This window comes from Ictalurus furcatus, chromosome 6, assembly GCF_023375685.1.
Source record: "Ictalurus furcatus strain D&B chromosome 6, Billie_1.0, whole genome shotgun sequence".
NCBI classification, from domain to species: Eukaryota; Metazoa; Chordata; class Actinopteri; order Siluriformes; family Ictaluridae; genus Ictalurus; species Ictalurus furcatus.
The window spans coordinates 9,352,449-9,371,557 of NC_071260.1; positions in this window are offsets into that span (position 1 = coordinate 9,352,449).

A 19,109-nucleotide genomic window follows, 5' to 3' on the forward strand; every position below is an offset into this window, starting at 1 on the left:
TCTCAAAGTCTCTATCTACTCCTCTCTTTCTGTTTCTCACTCTCTTCCACATTCACACATCTCTTTCTCTCTCTCTCTCTCTCTCTCTCTCTCTCTCTCTCTCTGTCATACACCCCTCTCTTTCTGTCTGTCTCTCACTCTCTTCCACTTTCACGTGCATCTCTCTCACTTGCTGTCTCTCTCTCTCTTATCTACTCCATTTTTCTCCACCTACCTTTCTCCTTCTCCCCACTCTGTTCACACATAGCCCAACTAGTCAATTGGATAGAAAAAAAAACAAACAAAACTGAAAAAATAAATTGTATTCAAACTCGGGTCTCAGTAGCTAAATTACATTCTGACTGGAATATTTGTATTTTAAACTAACTTAAAATATTGGTGTTAAAATAGCAGAAACACCAGTTAATTTTAAACGGAGTCAGGAATAGTAGCACTAAAGCTGTTCTTGGTATTGTTCATATTGTTTGCAATACTAGAGTGAATTCATGTACACTATATAGCTAAAGGTTTGTGGACACCTGACCTTCATACATCACACCTACTGTATATGTGCTCCTTCTCCAAACTGTTGGCAGGGAAACATTACAATTTCCCTTCACTGGAACTAAGAGGCCCAAACCTGTTCCTGTATGGCAATGCCCATGTGCACAAAGCGAGCTCTTTGAAGACATGGTTTGCAAAGGATGGAGTGGAAGAACTCGAGTGTCCTGCACAGAGCCCTGACTTCAACACCACTGAACACCTTTGGGATGAACTGGAACGCTGACTGAACCCCAATATCAGTACCAATATCACCTCACTAATTCTCTTGTAGCTGAATGACAAATCCCCACAGTCACACACCTAAATCTAGTGGAAAGCCTTCCCAGAAGAGTGGAGGTTTTTATAACAGCAAAGGGGAGATTAAATCTGGAATGGGATGTTCAACAAGTACATATGGGAGTGATGGTCATGTGTCCACAGACTTTTGGCAATATAGTGTATAATGAAGCAGTTGTGGAATTTCCACTTAAACCTTTCTTGTTATTAATAAACCAAAAATGTCATACATTTCTGAAATCCTCAGTAATATGCTACAGAAGCATGGCTTCATGGCATCCCTATGTCTAACCAGAATACTTATATAATAATATTTGCTAATTTGGGATTTTCATGTTTAAACCATTATTTATTTGATGCATACTTTGCATATTGTATGAAGAGAGTACTAAGTAAAAGTGACTACATTTACAATGTTGGCCTACGTAACATTTATAATATATTCAGCAGCAGCAACAACAACAACAGGGTTTAGATATTTTATAATCTTCAGTATTTCAGAAATATTCAGAAAACTACTTGAATTGATGAAATTGCAGTTGCACTAAATTGTTTTGCATGGTTTGTCACAGTGATGTTTGTTGGTAAATGATACTTTTAGCTGTACTCATATTCAATGCACACGAATCGAAGCGGGCTTTGGCTGAATGCTGATGACGTCACATGACGTGTCTTGGCCCAAATCTACAGAAAATCTGTAATTAAAAAAATTCAAGCTCCTCAGAATATTGTGTAGTTTGCTTGATTTTGTGTTCATTTCTGCGGTCGCAAAAGCAGGAGAAGGACTGCTTGGATGATGACACGAATATTAAGTTATGTTATTTCTATCAAGCAGTTCCACTGCTAGTGCTCAGTAGCAAACAGTAACTTCTCAGCTTTTTTTCTGGCCTGATAAGTTAAACTGTTGTGTTTTACCTGATGTCCCAATACTCCTGATTCACCTTAAGTTAAACCATGGTATGTTAAACTCGAATTTGGAACATTAGTATGTTTAACTTGCTGTGAAATATAAATTGGATCCAAACAATATGCTGAACTTACTTTAAATTACAGATTTGTTAAACATGGACTGGAATATTTGTATGTTAATTTTGAAACAGAATGTTCATTTTTTTTTGCTAAGTGTTTAGTGTTCTGTTCTTATCCAAACTGAGCTTGGTACATCATCGTGTTCCACTTATTTTAGTACATTTGATATTAGGGCATAACTGTGAAGAACGGTTCATAGATTGTGCCCATAATGTGACATTTACTGAAACTCAGTTTGAGCAAGAGAGCAAGAAGGCAGCTCTTTTACACAAAACTAGAAAAGTTACTTTTAAAGAGTCTGTTTGTCTCACAACTTGACCGCTCCATTTAGAACTTTCATTATTATTTTTATTTTAATTTATCTTTTGGATTTTGCACCTCATTTTTCTTCCAGTTTGTGTGTGTGTGTGTGTGTGTGTGTGTGTGTGTGTGTGTGTGTGTTTTTGCCATATCCCACCCACTAGCTCTGCTCTATCGCTCAACAGCTACACTGAGGGTAAAGGCTAGCACATGCTTCGTCTAAGACATGTAAAAACAGCAACCACATCTTTTCAAAGTGGTCAGGATGTGTCACAGGCCAGCTGAACATTCTCAGAGAAAAGCACTCTCTGGCCTCTTCGACACTGAGGGGCTGCTAGTGATGCTGTGATTGACAGGGAAGAAAGATTAATGCCATGCCTCCCACTCAGACAGAACGGCCATTTTTGCTCTCTTGGACATTGTGGATGACTGTTGCTTTCAAAAATACAACCTCTAACAAACACCAAAACAAAACACACCATAAATAACCAAATAACTACATTGCTGTGAAAAAGTATTTGATTTCTTCTGTTTTTGTGTATATCTCAATTTAGTTCTGTATAACTAAATTGTTTCAGAAATTAAAACAAAATCTAAGATAAAGGCAATCTGACTAAACACAAATGTTATTTATTGAAGCACAAATGTTATACAATAACAGCTGGGCCTGTGTGAGAATTTATTTGCCCTCATAATTACTAATTCTACAAATCTATGAAACTGCATTCATAATGGTATTCAGCTGGACTAGACACAACTATAATACCATGTTCAATCAAATAAACACTTAAATAGAACTTTTTCAACAGCATGATGTTGGTTAAAAGGTCCTACCCAGTAACACACTATGCGAAATTTGAAAGAAATTCCAGAAATGTTGAGCTAGAAGATGATTGAAATACCTCGGTCTGGGAAGGGTTATAAAGCTATTTCAAAGGTTCCGAGACTCCAAAGGACCACAGTAAGAGCCATTATCTCCAAATGGAAAAACTCGGCACAGTCGGAACCTTCCCAGAAGTGGACGACCTTCCAAAATTCCTCCAAGAGAACAGCAACTACTCATCCAGGAAGTCACAAAAGACCCAAGGACAACATCAAAAGAACTATTCATGACTCTGTTCATGACTCCATTATCAGAAAGACACAGTAAAAATGGCATCCATGGAAGATGGCGAGGCGTAAACCACTGCTAACCCAGAAGAACATTAAGGAACATTTTGGGAGAACGTTCTGTGGACTGATGAGTTGGAGCATAGGAGTAAGTCCTAGTCCTAGAAGTAAGTGAAAGACTGATCTCCAGTTATCGGAAGGATTTGGTTGCAGTAATTGCTGTTAAAGGTGGCACAAACAGATTTTAAGTTTAAGGGGGAAATCAGTTTTTCACACTGGTGATAGGTGTTGGATAACATTTTTGCTTCAATAAAAAAAATGTATTGTGTGTTTACTCTTGCTTTTGTTTTATGTCGCATTTTGTTTGAAGATCTAAAACTATTTAGTATGAGATATACAGCCTAAATGTATCAATCAGCCAAGCCATACTTGCTGTCCATAGCATAACAAATTGTCCAACCCATACCATTAAAACCATCTGTCTAATATTTTGTAAGTCCCCTTATCCCACCAAAACAGCTCTGACCCATCAAGGCATGGGTGCTGAAGGTGTGCTGTGGTATCTGGTACCAAGACATTAGCAGCAGATCCTTTAAGTCCTGTAAGTAGTGAGGTGGAACATCCATGGAATGGACTTGTTTGGCCAACACATCCCACAGATGCTCGATCGGATTGAGATCTGGGGAATTTGAAGGCCAAGTCAACACCTTGAACTCTTTGTCATATTCCTCAAACCATTCCTGAATAAATTTTGCAGTGTGGCAAGGCACATTATTCTGCTGATAGAGGTCACTGCCATTAGGGAATACTGTTCTATCGGACCAGACGGGCTAGCCTTTACTCCCCACATGCATCAGTGAGCCTTGGACACCCATAACCGTCTCTCCAGATCACCAGTTGTCTTTCATTGGACCTCTTTTGGTGAACACCCCACAAGACCTGCTGTTTTGGAGATGTTCTGACCCAGTCATCTAGCCATCACAATTTGTCCCTTGTCAAAGTCACTCAGATCCTTACACTTGCCCATTTTTCCTGCTTCTAACAAATCAACTTCAAGTACTGACTTGCTGCTTTGAGTAACACCAAAAATCTTAGGGGAAAAAGTGATCCAGTTTCAAAAAGTTGCCACTACATTTTAGTGTACTTTCATCAATATTTATACAGTGGCAAGAAAAAGTATGTGAACCTTTTGGAATTTCATGGTTTTCTGAATAAATTTGTCATAAAATATGATCCGATCTTCATCTAAGTCAAGGGTATTGACAAATATAATGTGTCTAAAATAATAACATAAAAAAAATTCTGATCCCTCATGTCTTTATTGAACACACTCATTCAACATTCAAAATGGCAGTGGAAAAAGTAAGTGAACCCTTAGAATTAATAACCGGTTGATCCACCCTTGGCAGCAATAACCTCAACCAGGCACATCCTGTAGCAGTAGATCAGACCTGCACATGGTTCAGGAAGAATTTTAGCCCATTCTTCCTGCAGAACTGCTTTAGCTCGGTCATATCGTTTGGACGTCTCATTTGTATGGCTCTCTTCAAGTCATTCCATAGCATCTCTATTGGGTTGAGGTCTGGACTCTGACTTGACAACTACAAAAGGCAGATTTTGTTTTTCTGAAGCCATTCTGTTGTGTACTTGCTCCGGTGTTTTGGGTCGTTGTCCTGTTGCATCACCCCACTTCTACACAGTTTCAGCTGATGTACAGACATTCTCACATTATCCTGAAGAATTGTCTGATATACTTGGGAATTCATCTTCCCCTCAATGATTGCAAGCTGGCCAGGCCCTGATGCAGCAAAGCAGGCCCAAATCATGATGTTTCCTCCACCATACTTTATGGTTGGGATGATGTTTTCATGATGATATGCCGTGCCCTTTCTACACCAGATGTAGTGCTGTGTGGTTTTTTCTAAATAGTTCAGTCTTAGTTTCATCAGTCCACAAAACATTTTGCCAATACCGCTTGGAGTGTCATTGTGCTCTTTTGCAAACTTCAGCCATGCAGTAATGTTCTTTTTAGTAAGCAGTGGCTTCCTTCGTGGTGTCCTGCTGTAGATACCCTGCTTGTTCAATGTACTATGTATTGTAGACCCATGAACAGAGATGTTAGCCAGTTCCAACGATGCCTTCAAATCTTTGGCTGTCATTCGGGGTTGTTTCTTTACCTCACTGATGAGTCTTTGTTGTGCTCTTGGTGTCATTTTGACTGGGCGCCCACTTCTTGGTAGAGTAGCAACAGTCCCTAAGTGTCTCCATTTGTAGAATGTTTGCCTAACTGTAGACTGGTGAATTTCTAAAGTCTTTGAACTCACTTTGTAACTCTTTCCAGTTTTATGTAGATCAACAATTCTTGATCGTACATCCTCTGAAAGCTCTTTTTGGCAAGGCATGGCTCACATAAGCGTGTGCTTCTTGTGCAGAGCAAACTCTGCAGTTTGAGGGGTTTTTGTCAGTCAAAGTAGCTGTAGTCCACACCTCCAAACTCATTTTCTTAACGAGACTCCAGGTGTGCTAAAAGCTGACTCCAATTAGCTTTTTTGAGGTCATTAACTCAAGGGTTCACATACTTTTTCCACAAGCACTATGAGTTTTTTTGGTTGTTCTCAATAAAGACATGAAAGATCAGAATTTTGGGGGGGTTATTATTTAGACACTTTATATTTGTCAATACCCTTGACTTAAATGAAGATCAGATCACATTTTATGACAAATTTATTCAGAAAACCATGAAATTCCAAAAGGTTCACATACTTTTTCTTGCCACTGTAGATAACAGTGTCAGACACCACATTAGTGAGTCTATTAAAGATTATGGTTTTTGAAGGTGATGATTGTGATGATCATGTTTGTGTTATGCTAAACTAGAGACTATATAAGCTTTCATCAACGTCTTCCTCCAGGAACTTAGGAATTTCCAGAATCTTCAATTGTCAACCACACCGACTCACCCAGCACACACACACACACACACACCTATAACTACCTATAACATCTATAACTCATCCAACTTAGTCAACATCAGGTATACAGTTTAACTGTATTTTGTTTGCATTTTTCATTTATCTGTAAATACATGACAAAAATTGTTTTTTTATTACTACAAAATTTACCATCATCCTTTTGTGGTGCACATCAGGAAATTAGTTCAAATGACAAATTTGTCTTTTGTGCCACTGAAATAATTCCCCTGTTGCCTCACGTTAATTTAAGTTTTCTGGTTTTGTAAAACATTTTTATTCCGCACTGTGAGCAACCAGGTGAGATTCAGGGTAGGCGTGTTTTTTTTTTTTTTCCCCTTCAGGCTCCATCTGAGTGCTTCCTAGTGTGCAGCATATCACATTTTCTCTTGCTTTAAAAAACGGTAAGCAAATGAATCACACTATTAGGTAGCTTCACAATGTAGAAGTACAAATTATCTATAACTCTTCAAACTTAATCAACCTCAGTGTATACACTATATTTGTCTTTTGTTTGCATTTGGCATTATTACTAAACTTTCGCTCATGCGTTTATCATTTCTGTTTTGTGACCCATGCCTCATTTTCTAGCCTTAGTTATGACCCTTTCTTTTTATTTTTGCCTTAGTCTGTTTTTTTGCCCTGTTTTGATCTTGGCTTTGACATCACTGTTCTTGGATATGCTCTGGTTTTGGATTGTTAGCCTTTATTAAAGCATCTGCTTTATATCACCTGCAAGTGTTTCTATTTGGCGCTTCCAGACTTGCAGTTCTCAAACTCGTAGATACATACATTCCACAAACTTAGTATGTATGCAGCTTTCTTATATGTACTTTTACATAATAATAGGTTCTAACAGGAATACCTGAATAATGACATCAATGTGTCCTTCAGCACTGTAGTATCAGGACTGCTGTAGAGATCCTTTGTTTCTTTATACTGTATATACTGTATGTTTATCTTTGACACATTTTCCTAGTGGTATACAGAAAATGACAGCAAATGCTGCCTAAAGCAACTTTCTCAAGAGCTGCATGTTCCATGATTTTAGCAATGGATGGAAATGAGGCTATAGCATACACTCCATGCAGATTTCTCTTCGATCCCACTACATACACTGTACATCTAGTTCTCCAGCACAGAAGGTCATATTAATAATAAGCTTCACCACTCAAAGCATGGCCTTGTAACAGTTAAATCAATTTGGCACACAGTGATGCAAATTTATGTACAGTCCATAGCCACTGCTTCAATGTTGCTCATTTGTTACATGCCTTTTCATCATTTTAGATGATAATTAGAATAATTACAGTATGGTCCTGTGAAAATTAATTTATGCCTATTTTCCTCATTTAGGATGGTGATGGAAATTTTGAGATAAAAAAAATCTTTAATAACAAAACAATTTCTATTCAATGGAGAGAAATTGACTCTATTTAGCTTATTTTGTAAGTAAATTACTTCCTGAATGAAGATAAGCATCCTATTGACTGAATGACAAATATAGGTTTTTTTTTATTACTACAACATTTACCATCATTCTCTTGTGCTGTAAAATTAGTTTAAATGACAAATTTGTCTTTTGTGCCAATTAAATAATTCCCCTGCTGCCTCACGTTAATTAAAGTTTTCTGGTTTTGTAAAACATTTTCATTCCACACTGTGAGCACCCAGGTGAGATTCAAGGTAGGCTGTTTTTTTTCCCCCTACAGGCTCCATCTGAGTGCTTCCTAGTAGCACATCACATTTTCTCTTGCTTTAAAATATTGTAAACCACTGAATCTTCGGGGTTACGCATGTAACCCTGTTCCCTGAGAAGGGAACGAGACGTTGGATTCAGCATAACAGTATTTGAAGCGCCTTTGTGCACGTGACCGGTATAGGAAGCTTGTGTAAAATCATGCCTCTACTTATAGGCCTGCCATGATCAGGTGACGTGGCAATTAAGCACGTCGCATGATATATATATGGCACCTGTGAACCATGCCGCCAGCCTATATTATCTGAAGTTTAGACACAATTCACAGGCCTGCCCTGGTATGACAAAGCTATGCAACATCTCGTTCCCTTCTCAGGGAACAGGGTTACATGTGTAACCCCGATGTTCCCTTTCAAATGGAACTTCGAAGTTGCATTTAGCATAACAGTATGGGAACGGGAATACCCACTCCATCATACCAAGGGTACGGCCTGTTCAAAAAGACCCAAGCCCGAGGGTCACTGCAAGACACTAAAGCCAGGGGTGGAATGAATATCCAGGCTGCAATAACGAATGAATGTGTGTGGCGTAGACCATCCTGCAGCAGCACACACATCCTGCAAGCATACCCCTTTGGACAAAGCCTTCGAGGAGGCGACCACCCTAGTGGAATGAGCTCTTATGCCCAGAGGCACGCCTTTTAAGCCATAGAGATTGCTTCCACTATCCAATTAGAGATGTGCTGCTCTGACACAGCATCACCTTTACTGTCGCCGCCAAAGCAGACCAGCAGCTGCTCCGACTTACGCCACTGGCCGGAGCGGTGGACGTAAGTACAGAGAGCCCTTACTGGACACAGCAGGTGCATCCTCTCTTGTTCTGGTGTGAGGAACAGAGGAGGGCAGAAAGCCTGCAACACCACAGGGTGGGCAGCCGATGTAGGCACTTTAGGAATATAATCTGGTCTAGGATACAGGAAGACCTTGGCTAATCCAGGGGCAGGAAGGGGCAACAGAGAGAGCTTGTAGATCTCCCACTCGCTTGAGAGATGCCAGGGCCAGCAGAAGAGCTACCTTTAGAGTCAGAAGCTTCTCAGAGGCTGACTCTAAGGCCTCAAATGGGGCCCCTGACAGACCTTCCAAGACCACAAAAAGGTCCCAGGAAGGTATGCGCGGCCTGCAGATGGGCTTCAGCCGTCTGACACCATGCATGAACCTCGAAGTTAGAGGATGTTGCCCATAGAGGCTCCATCAACAGGGGCATGGCTGGCCAAAACAGAGGCTACGTAAACCCTGATTGTAGAAGGAGCCAACCCTGCTGAAAAATGTTCTTGTAAGAACTCCAGGACTGTAGCTATTGCGCAGTTCACTGGGTCTAGCTGACGTTCCTCACACCACAAGACAAAAAGCTGCCACTTGAGCACATACAATTTCCTTGTGGATGGTGCTCTAGCGTTTAACATGGTCTTTACAACCTCAGTTGTGAGACCAGAATCTATGAGCTGGTGCCCCTCAGGGGCCAGACCCACAGTTTCCATAATTCTGGCCGAGGGTGATAAATCAGCCCTCCGGCTTGAGACAGTAGATCCCTGTGGGTGGGAATCTCCCAAGGAGTACTTTCGAGCAGGGAAATTGTCTCCGAGAACCATATTCGAGCCAGCCAATATGGTGCTATTAGCAGCAGATGTAGACGGTCTTGGCGAACTCTCGCTAGAACTTGTGGGAGCAGAGCGATAGGGGGAAAAGCATACAGACATGACCTTGGCCACATGTGCACCATGGTGTCCAGCCCCAATGGTGCGAGAGGAGTGAGGCTGAACCACAGCGGGCAGTGTGTTGTCACCTCGGAGGCGAACACATCCACTTCCGCTTGTTCGATCCTTCGCCATATGGACTCCACCACTTGTGGATGGAGCCTCCAACCCCCAGGCCTCAGCCCATGCCTCGACAGGATGTCTGCCCCTACATTCCGGCTGCCCGGAATGTACATTGCACTCACTGACAAGAACTTTCCCTCTGCCCAGAGAAGGATTAGTTGCGCCTGCCTGAACAGGGGGAGTGAACGTAACCCTCCCTGGTGGTTGATATATGAGACCACCGCTGTGTTGTCTGAAACAACTAGCACATGGTGACCTCTCAACTGAGGAAAAAAGAATTTCAGTGCTAGGAATACGGCCCGCATCTCTAGGTGATTTATATGCCACTCCAGATGAAGGCTGCTCCAAAGACCGTGAGCTGGACAGCCATTTAAAACTGCACCCCAGCCCATGAGGGACGCGTCTGTCATTACCGTCTTGCGGTAAGTAGACGCCCCTAGAGTGTGACCTGAGGCTAGAAACTGCGGACACCTCCAAATACTCAGAGCACATAGGCATCTTTTCAGCCACCACTGAAACGGTCTCATGTGCAATAGGCCCAACAGTATGACGTTGGCTGCTGCTGCCATAAGGCCCAACAGTCTCTCGTAGAGACTGGAGGGGATGCCCAGACCTAGCTTTATCTTTCTCAAAGTTGATAGGATCGATCCTACGCGTGTTGGGGATAAAAATGCCCTCATCGTAGTAGAATCCCATATAAGCCCTAGAAAAGTTGTCCTCTGCATTGGAGAAAGCATACATTTCTTGAGGTTCAACCTGAGCCCCAAGCTCCTCATGTGGGCGAGAACAACATCTCGATGTTGAACTGCCTGTTCCCTGGATCATGCCAGTCGTCCAGGTAGTTTAGTACACGGATGCCCTGGAGTCGCAAGGGAGCCAGAGCAGCATCCATGCACTTTGTGAAGATGCGAGGGGATAAAGTTAGCCCAAAGGGAAAAACCCAAAATTGGTATGTCTTGTCTCCAAACGCAAACCTCAGGAACTTCCTGTGACTGGGTGATTTTCCTATGTGGAAATGTACATCTGTCGGATCTGTCATCCTAAACCAGTACTCGAACTGAGTCTGTGGCACGATAAGTTTGAGGGTCAGCATCTTGAACCTGTATGTCCGAAGAGTTCAGATGATGCAGATCTAATATTGGCCGCATACTCCCATCTTTTTTGCAGACCAGGAAAAAAAACAGCTGTAAAAACCGCTCTCCCTTAGGGAACGGGGTACATGTTCTATGGCCCCTTTGTCCAAAAGGGAACTTACTTCCTGCGCTAACATTGGGTTCTGCTCTGTGCTGACAACTGTGGTGAGCACACCTCTGAACTGGAGTGGCCGAGCTCTGAACTGGACCTGGTAACCCTTTTCTATGGTAGACAGAACCCATGGAGACACATTTGGCAGTAGTTTCCATGCTGCCAAATAGTCTTTCAGTGATTTCATTGGAGGGAAAGCATCAGATGTCCGTCGCCCTGTGACAGCTTACTGACCAGAGAAGGCTGAAAACGTGGGATAGCCTTGGCCAGGGCAGGCCCTACAGTAGCACTGGGGGCTATCTGCCCTAACAACCTCACATCCCCTGATACGTCCCTCCGTGGCCCATCAGGACCGTTCCTTCCTTGCCTGCTTTGCTTTTATGATCATTCTTAGATCAGGCCTCTTAGCAGGCTGTGGCTGTGGCCGCCCGGACCCCCTGGCTCTCTGTGGGGGGAGGCGGGCCGCGACACTCGCCTTCTGCACCTCCCTCGCACTAGCGCTGGCCCAGGCTCCACTCATGGATGCCTGGGCGACCTCGACACGATGGGGAAGGAACTGGCTGAACGCCGCCGTTTGCTGTTTTGCCTCGTGAAACCTGTCGGCGATGGCATTAACCGCTCCGCCAAACAGGCCGGAAGGTTTAACAGGGGCATTCAGCAAGGAGACCTTATCTTTGTCCCCCATCCCTGAGAGGTTGAGCCTCTCCACCACAACCAGGCTACCCATTGAACGGCCGATATGATGGGCCGTTTGTTTGGATGCCCGGAGAGATAAATCTGTGGCGCGGTGCAGCTCTGCCACTGCCTCGGGCCCAATTCCCTCCCCAGTATCGAGCTCACTCAACAGGTCTGCTTGGTAGGCCTGCAACACTGCCATTGTATGCAGTGACCCACAAGCAAGACCCGCTGCCGCATAGGCTTCACCCACCAATGCTGAGGTGGCCTTACATGGCTTAGAAGGTAAAGTTGGCCTCCCTAAATTACCTGCCGTTGATGGAGAGAGGTGGCTTATAAGCGCCTCCTCCACCTTCGGTATCGCTAAATAGCCATGCTGCTCACTCCCCATGATGGCTGAGTAATCAGACATCGTGGGGTTATAAACACGGCTAGTGTATGGTTTTCACCAGAAGCGTGATATCTCATCATGCACTTCTGGAAAAAAGGGGAGTTTTCTGCGGTGTGAGAGAGCTTTATATTTATTTTCACTAGAGAGGAAGCCCTCATCCAGCCTGCTACGAGCCACTTCCTCTTCCCCGGGCCAGTCTATATTCAACTTTTCAACTGCCCTAGTAATCACCTCAAGCAGCTCTTTATATGCTTGAGAGCTGCTGTCGGTTTTTGGTGCAATGGCACCATCTACCGACTCCTTGGAATCAGCGAGGGTGTTTAAGCCGGCCCAGATCCGTGAGGCTCTGAAACCCAACTCCCTTCGGACGAGAAGAGAGCGAGCTGAGAGCGGAGCTGCCGAATTGTGAAATGTTCACAATGCTGACAGACAGACGCCTCGTGGGCTGCTGTCGCATGCTCGACACCCAAACACTTCACACAGAAAGCGTGTCCATCTCCTCCATGATGAAACATAACACACTTTTTGAATTCTTTCTCACTCATTCTTTCCCTCTCTTTTTTCATTTTTTCTTTAAAAAAGGGATAGAAAATTTTAGAGATTTTGAGAAAATATAGAGTAGAAATGAAGCGGTTTTTTGTCACACAAACAACAGACATGCAGTCTCGCTGATGATAATAAGGCTGGCGGCATGGTTCACAGGTGCCATATATATATATATATATATATCACGCGAATCGCTTAATTGCCACGTCACCTGATCATGGCAAGCCTATAAGTAGAGGCATGATTTTACACAAGCTTCAGATACCGGTCACACGCGCAAGGGCGCTTCCCATACTGTTATGCTAAATGCAATGTCTCGTTCCCTTTGAAAGGGAACACACGATTAGGTTTCTTCATGATGTAGAAGTACAAATTACAAACACACAGAATGCTAGAATTCATGTTGTGTTAGTGTTACTACTGGTATATATCAAAAACTCCAAAATTGAAATAATTCCAAAGTAGCTAAGCATTGCAGAAAACCCACATCTAGTAACAGGACATAAGGTTACAGAAATGGAAAATGTTTTCAGTCGATTGTCAGTTCATAAAAAAAAAAAAATTAGACAATAGGACAAAATTAATTTACTTAAAACTAACCATGATATTATAATCCATACTATACCTACTATACTCATTCAGATGAGCTTATACAGTGGTGCTTGAAGGTTTGTTGGAATTTTCGAAATATCTGTGTCACGTATTAAACGTTATGAAGGTGAGGAAAGATGCAAGTGCTGTTAAAGACTTTTATTTGAGAGAGTCAGGCAGACAAATCCAAATCATGAGACAGTAGCATGGTCGAAATAACAGGCAATGGGTCAGGCGATTACAACCGCTTGATAAGGAGATAACACTCAATACTACGCAACGTACAAAGAGACACGAGGGGTTTAAATGTCAAACGTAATCAGGGGTGAAACACAAGACAGCTGAAAACAATGCTGCCACACCAATGGAAACTACCAATAACAAGACACGGGCGAAGACAGGACAAAAACCATAACAAAAGCACATGTAGAAAGTAAACAAAGTCAATGTCACTGAAGACCCAAAAGCGTGCGTTTGCTAAGAGCTCGCGCATCGGCTCGTGTTTCGAGCTCATGCATCAAACTCGCGTTTCGGGTCTCCAAGCACACTGCATGCTACAGTGCTAGCTCGAGGGGACATTGTGACAATCTGCATAAATATAACCTAAAACATAATCAGATTTTCACACAAGTCCTACAAGTAGACAACAAGAATGCAATTAAACAAAGGAGACAAAAATATTATATTGATCATTCATTTATTGATGAAAGTCATCCAATGTTACATATCTGTGAGTGGCAAAAGCAGTTAATTTGAAGGTGAAATTAAATGTTTTGGGATGACAAGCAGATATGAGTGAGCACCTTGCTTTATTTAAAGAACAGGGATCTATCAAAGTCTGTTCTTCACAACACGGGTTTATGGAAGTGTATCATGGCATGAACAAAGGAGATTTCTGAAGACCTCAGAAAAAAAGGTGTTGATGCTCATCATGCTGGAAAGGTTACAAAACTGTCTCTAAAGAGTTTGGACTCCACCAATCCACAGTCAGACAGATTGTGTACAAATGGAGAAAATTCAAGACCGTTGTTACCCTCCCCAGGAGTGGTCGACCAACAAAGATCACTCCAAGAGCAAGATGTGTAATAGTCCATGAGGTCACAAAGGAACGCAGGGTAACATCTAAGCAACTTAAAGGCCTCTCTCACATTGGCTAATGTTAATGTTCATGAGTCCACCATCAAGAGAACACTGAACAACCATAGTGTGCATGGCTGGGTTGCAAAGAGAAAGCCAATGCTCTCTCCAATAAGAACATTGCTGCCCGTCTGTGGTTTTCTAAAGATCACATGAACAAGTCAGAAGGTTACTAGAAAAATGTTTTGTTGACGGATGAGACCAATATAGAATTTTTGGATTAAATGAAAGGAAAGCACCGCATTCCAGCATAAGAACCTTATCCCATCTGTGAAACATGGTAGTGGTAGTATCATGGTTTGGGCCTGTTTTGCTGTATCGGGGCCTGGACAGATGACCATCATTAATGGAACAATGAATTCTGAATTATACCTGCGAATTCTAAAGGAAAATGTCAGGACATCTGTTCATGAAATGAATCTCAAGAGAAAGTGGGTCATGCAGCAAGACAACAACCCTAAGCACACACATTGTTCTACCAAAGAATGGTTAAAGAAGAATAAAATTAATGTTTTGGAATGGCCAACATTGCAGTTATTGCTGCACTAGGGGGTCACCTCAGATACTGAAAGCAAAAGTTCACATACTTTTCCTACTCACAGATATGTAATTTTGGATCATTTTCCTCAATAAATAAACAACCAAGTATAATATTTTTGTCTCATTTGTTTAACTGGGTTCTCTTTAACTACTTTTAGGACATCTAAAATCTGATGATGTTTTAGGTCATATTTATGCAGATATATAGAAACTTCCAAACTTTCAAGCACCACTTGTAGACCCTTTTAGTTTTGGAAACAAAATCAGATGGACACACATGCATGCCCTGGTTGCAAAAAGATCCAGGGAACCTGATACTACTTGGTTAGAATCTGATTGAAGAATGAATCAAGAATGTTATATTTAGGAATCAGATTATTATTATGAATTACCTCTAAAAGACAGAGTGCTGTTCAGCTAAAGTAACACCTTTAAATGCTGTAACTCTAGAAGATCCTTATCGCATGGTGCTCTGTCAGTGGTTAAATGAGGCTAAGCAGTGGTCTAGCTTGTAATGAACATACACACACACACACACACACACACACACACACACACACACACATATATATATATATATATATATATGTATATATATATATATATATATATATATATATATATATCCATCTTCTATACCGCTTAATCCTTTTCAGGGTCATGGGGAAACCTGGAGCCTATCTCAGGGATCATCGTGCACAAGGCGGGGTACACCCTGGCCAATCACACACATTCACACACCCATTGATACACTTTGGACATGCCAATCAGCCTACCATGCATGTCTTTGGACTGGGGGAGGAAAACCGGAGCCCCGCAGCACAGGGAGAACATGCAAACTCCGCACACACATGGCCATGGTGGGAATCGAACACCCAACCCTGTGTGAGGCGAACATGCTAACCACTAAGCCACGATGCGCCATATTATATATATATATATATATATATATATATATATACTGTACAGATCTCATAGAAATATTGAGCATTTACACTAAAAAGAAACTTAAGGCATACATGTCTCTTGATGCTTACAACTTTGTTGTTTGTGGGCAGATGTAATGTTTTTATGATTACAACATTGATGACGTCAACCAGAAGCCATAAACTCAATGTTAGCTAGCTAAATGTGTCCATTATTGACAACTCTTTAGTAAGAACATGATCTGGCTACCTAGCATTTAAGGAAATGTCTAGTTTCTTGATGTAGACATTACAGGTTTGTTAAAGCAATAAAAATGAGCCATGATTGCTAATTAACATGCTAAACCTGTTAAATTCTTAGTTAAGCAAGCCAGCGTCACTCATATAATGGTTAGCAGCTTAGCTTCCGTTGGCATGGAAATGTATCTGATTCGATATTATAATACATTTTAAGGACATTCCAATAAAGTTTAATTATATTCCTGATTTTAAAATGTAATGGCTTGAAAGTCATACAAGACACCACTGATGGACCTATTCTTGTTTTTGGCCTCATATGTCCCTGAATATATATGTCTGGCTTGAATAAACTGTACATAAGAGATTCAGGATGAAAGTTAGAGGCAGTTCAGCACTTAGAAATAGATATTTTGTTGCTCTTTCCTAAATCCTTGTCTGCAGTTCAGTATTGTCAACATTAAAACACATAGTTCTTTATAAGTTCTTTCTTTATGGTTAAAAAAAAAGTTTAAACTGAAAATAACACCACCATGATCGGAAAATGATTTCGCATTGGTGTAGGCACAAAGGAAATTCCCTTATTGAGAAGCTTTCTCTTTCTCATCATTACAGAAGTTCACATCCATGAGGTTCACTGAAAGTTAGTTGAATCTATTGTGTTGGATTTGATCTTCCACTGCATTATTTTGCTTATACTCTTTCCCATCTTGAACTTTCTGGTATGGTATTCCTTTTGTTTTCTGGCCATGGGAGTAGAAAGAAGATCTAAAAAATCCTGGATTCAAGACATTGGATTTTGACGTATACATCTCCCGTCCAAAGTGGACACAGTGGACACAGAGGTAGACTCTTTTTTTTTTTTTTTTTTTTTTTGCTAATTCTTACATAAATGTTAGACTGTGTAGCACCCATAGAACCCTTGACTATATTTTTTAGTCAGCATTTCCCACTTTTTACTTATTGTTATTCTCAGGGCTGATGTGTGCTACCTGTAAAACTTAACATCACTTTAAACACTGGCAAATAATAGTATATTGTTTTACAGATGATTACAGAAAGCATTCCAGTCATTGTAAACAAATGAAATAGTGTGAATGTAGCTATACTGTAAAAAAAAGAATGTGACATGTAGTAGATTACATTACAATGTTAAACTAAATAATCATAATAATAATAATTTTAAAATACTGTAAAACAAGTGTGAATTAAATTCAAATGTAAATAATTAAGTCTGTGTTGCTTGAGGTCCCGATTGTGCATGTGCAGTCCAATTATTTTCGGGGGATTTTTTTGCCCTGGATGAGAGTGCCATTTTCTACACCTCAGATTATATGATTTGGGGCATGGCTTATGAACTGGATGTGCATCTTGGCCTGCAGAATGTTAAACTGATTTAATGTGGATTGTTATGGAAGTGTTCTTTTCAATATTTCTTGTTTTGTGTTGGTTTTAATGCAAATGGCTTTTTGATTTATGAAATGTTTGGTAATATCACGTGTATCAAGAATAAACAATAATGCTTGGTTCTGCTAGTTCATAAATGTATTTTCCCATTGGAGTTTTAGCACTGGTTTGAGAGTTTTAAGCTGTTCATATTCCTCCAGCACTAATAATGATGAATGATTTGAAAAATCAGATGTTTCCAAACAATTATTTTGAATTAAATAAATAAATCAAATGTAAGTAAAAGAAAGGAGCGAACATTTATTTATTTATTTATTTATTTATTTATTTATTTATATTTTATGATTTCTTTTTTTTGTGCAATATTTAACCATTTAAATAAGTAGATTTTACTTAACATTACATGAAGTTAATTTTACTTTTTTAAAAAAAATCAAATGTAAAGTTACAATTAATCTTTTTAAGTAAAATGACTAGTTATTTCTAATTATAATGTATCTAGATTAACTTTAGTGATGGCAGTTTATTTCTAAGTTCACATAAGAGATAAAGTATAAATAAATTAAAGATACAATACGATAAAGTAAAATAAATACTGAAGAGCAAACAAAATTAAATTAAAATGTATATATATATATATATATATATATATATATATATATATATGTGTGTGTGTGTGTGTGTGTGTGTGTGTGTGTAATGTCTGTATATCATAGATATAATATAAATAGTAAACCTATTCTGTATGCATCATGTACATATACAGTCATGTGTAAAGCATCTTTATTTTCCGTTATGCTTTTGCTTAGTGTGTTGTAGGGGTGAAACACTGTCACTATCTGTATATGTTTATTGCTTCACATATCTGTCTTTAAAATTTTGTATCTTTTTAGAACAGATTATCTGTTCATTTTTAATAATGTATTTGAATTCATATGTTCATATAAAGATATTTTGTAGTGCTCTATCTCTGATAGAAATATGAATCCTCTTCAGTGATCCAGTAGTTTTTGGGATATCATGACCTTAATATTATGTATTATAAGGTTTTGAGGTAAGAACAAATGGGAGATAGAACTTATAAGGTCATAGTATGTCCACTGACAGGGTTTTGTGCATATCAGGTGTGCTGGGGGGGGGGGGGGGGGGCTTGGGTCATGCACAGGTTATGGGGGGATATTCTGATATTCTGATATTCTGGGGGAAGGAAAATGGCTGTGTTCTAGCTGCCTGACCCAAATCTGTACCTGTCGATGCCAAGCACTCAGAAATTTTTGGCTTAGCAGCTGTAAGGAAGCTTTGCAGCACTAGACTTATACAGATATAATCTACTGTCAGTCCTGAGGACTTGACTTGTCCTCTACTTACACTGGCCAAGGAAGAATTTTCCTTGCAGTTCATTCTGTTTGTTTATGCTGTATGTCAATTTCTGTGAAAGTTTTGGTTTTAAAACCAAGGCTAGAACACGGTTCTGGCTTTAGGCACATATTTAGACTGCATCACTGTTATGTGATGCAAGGACGAAAACATTTCAACGTTTCAAACTTCATATTTAATATATTTAATATTTGTGGTGTTTTTATTAATAATATTTGTGGTATTTTTATTAATA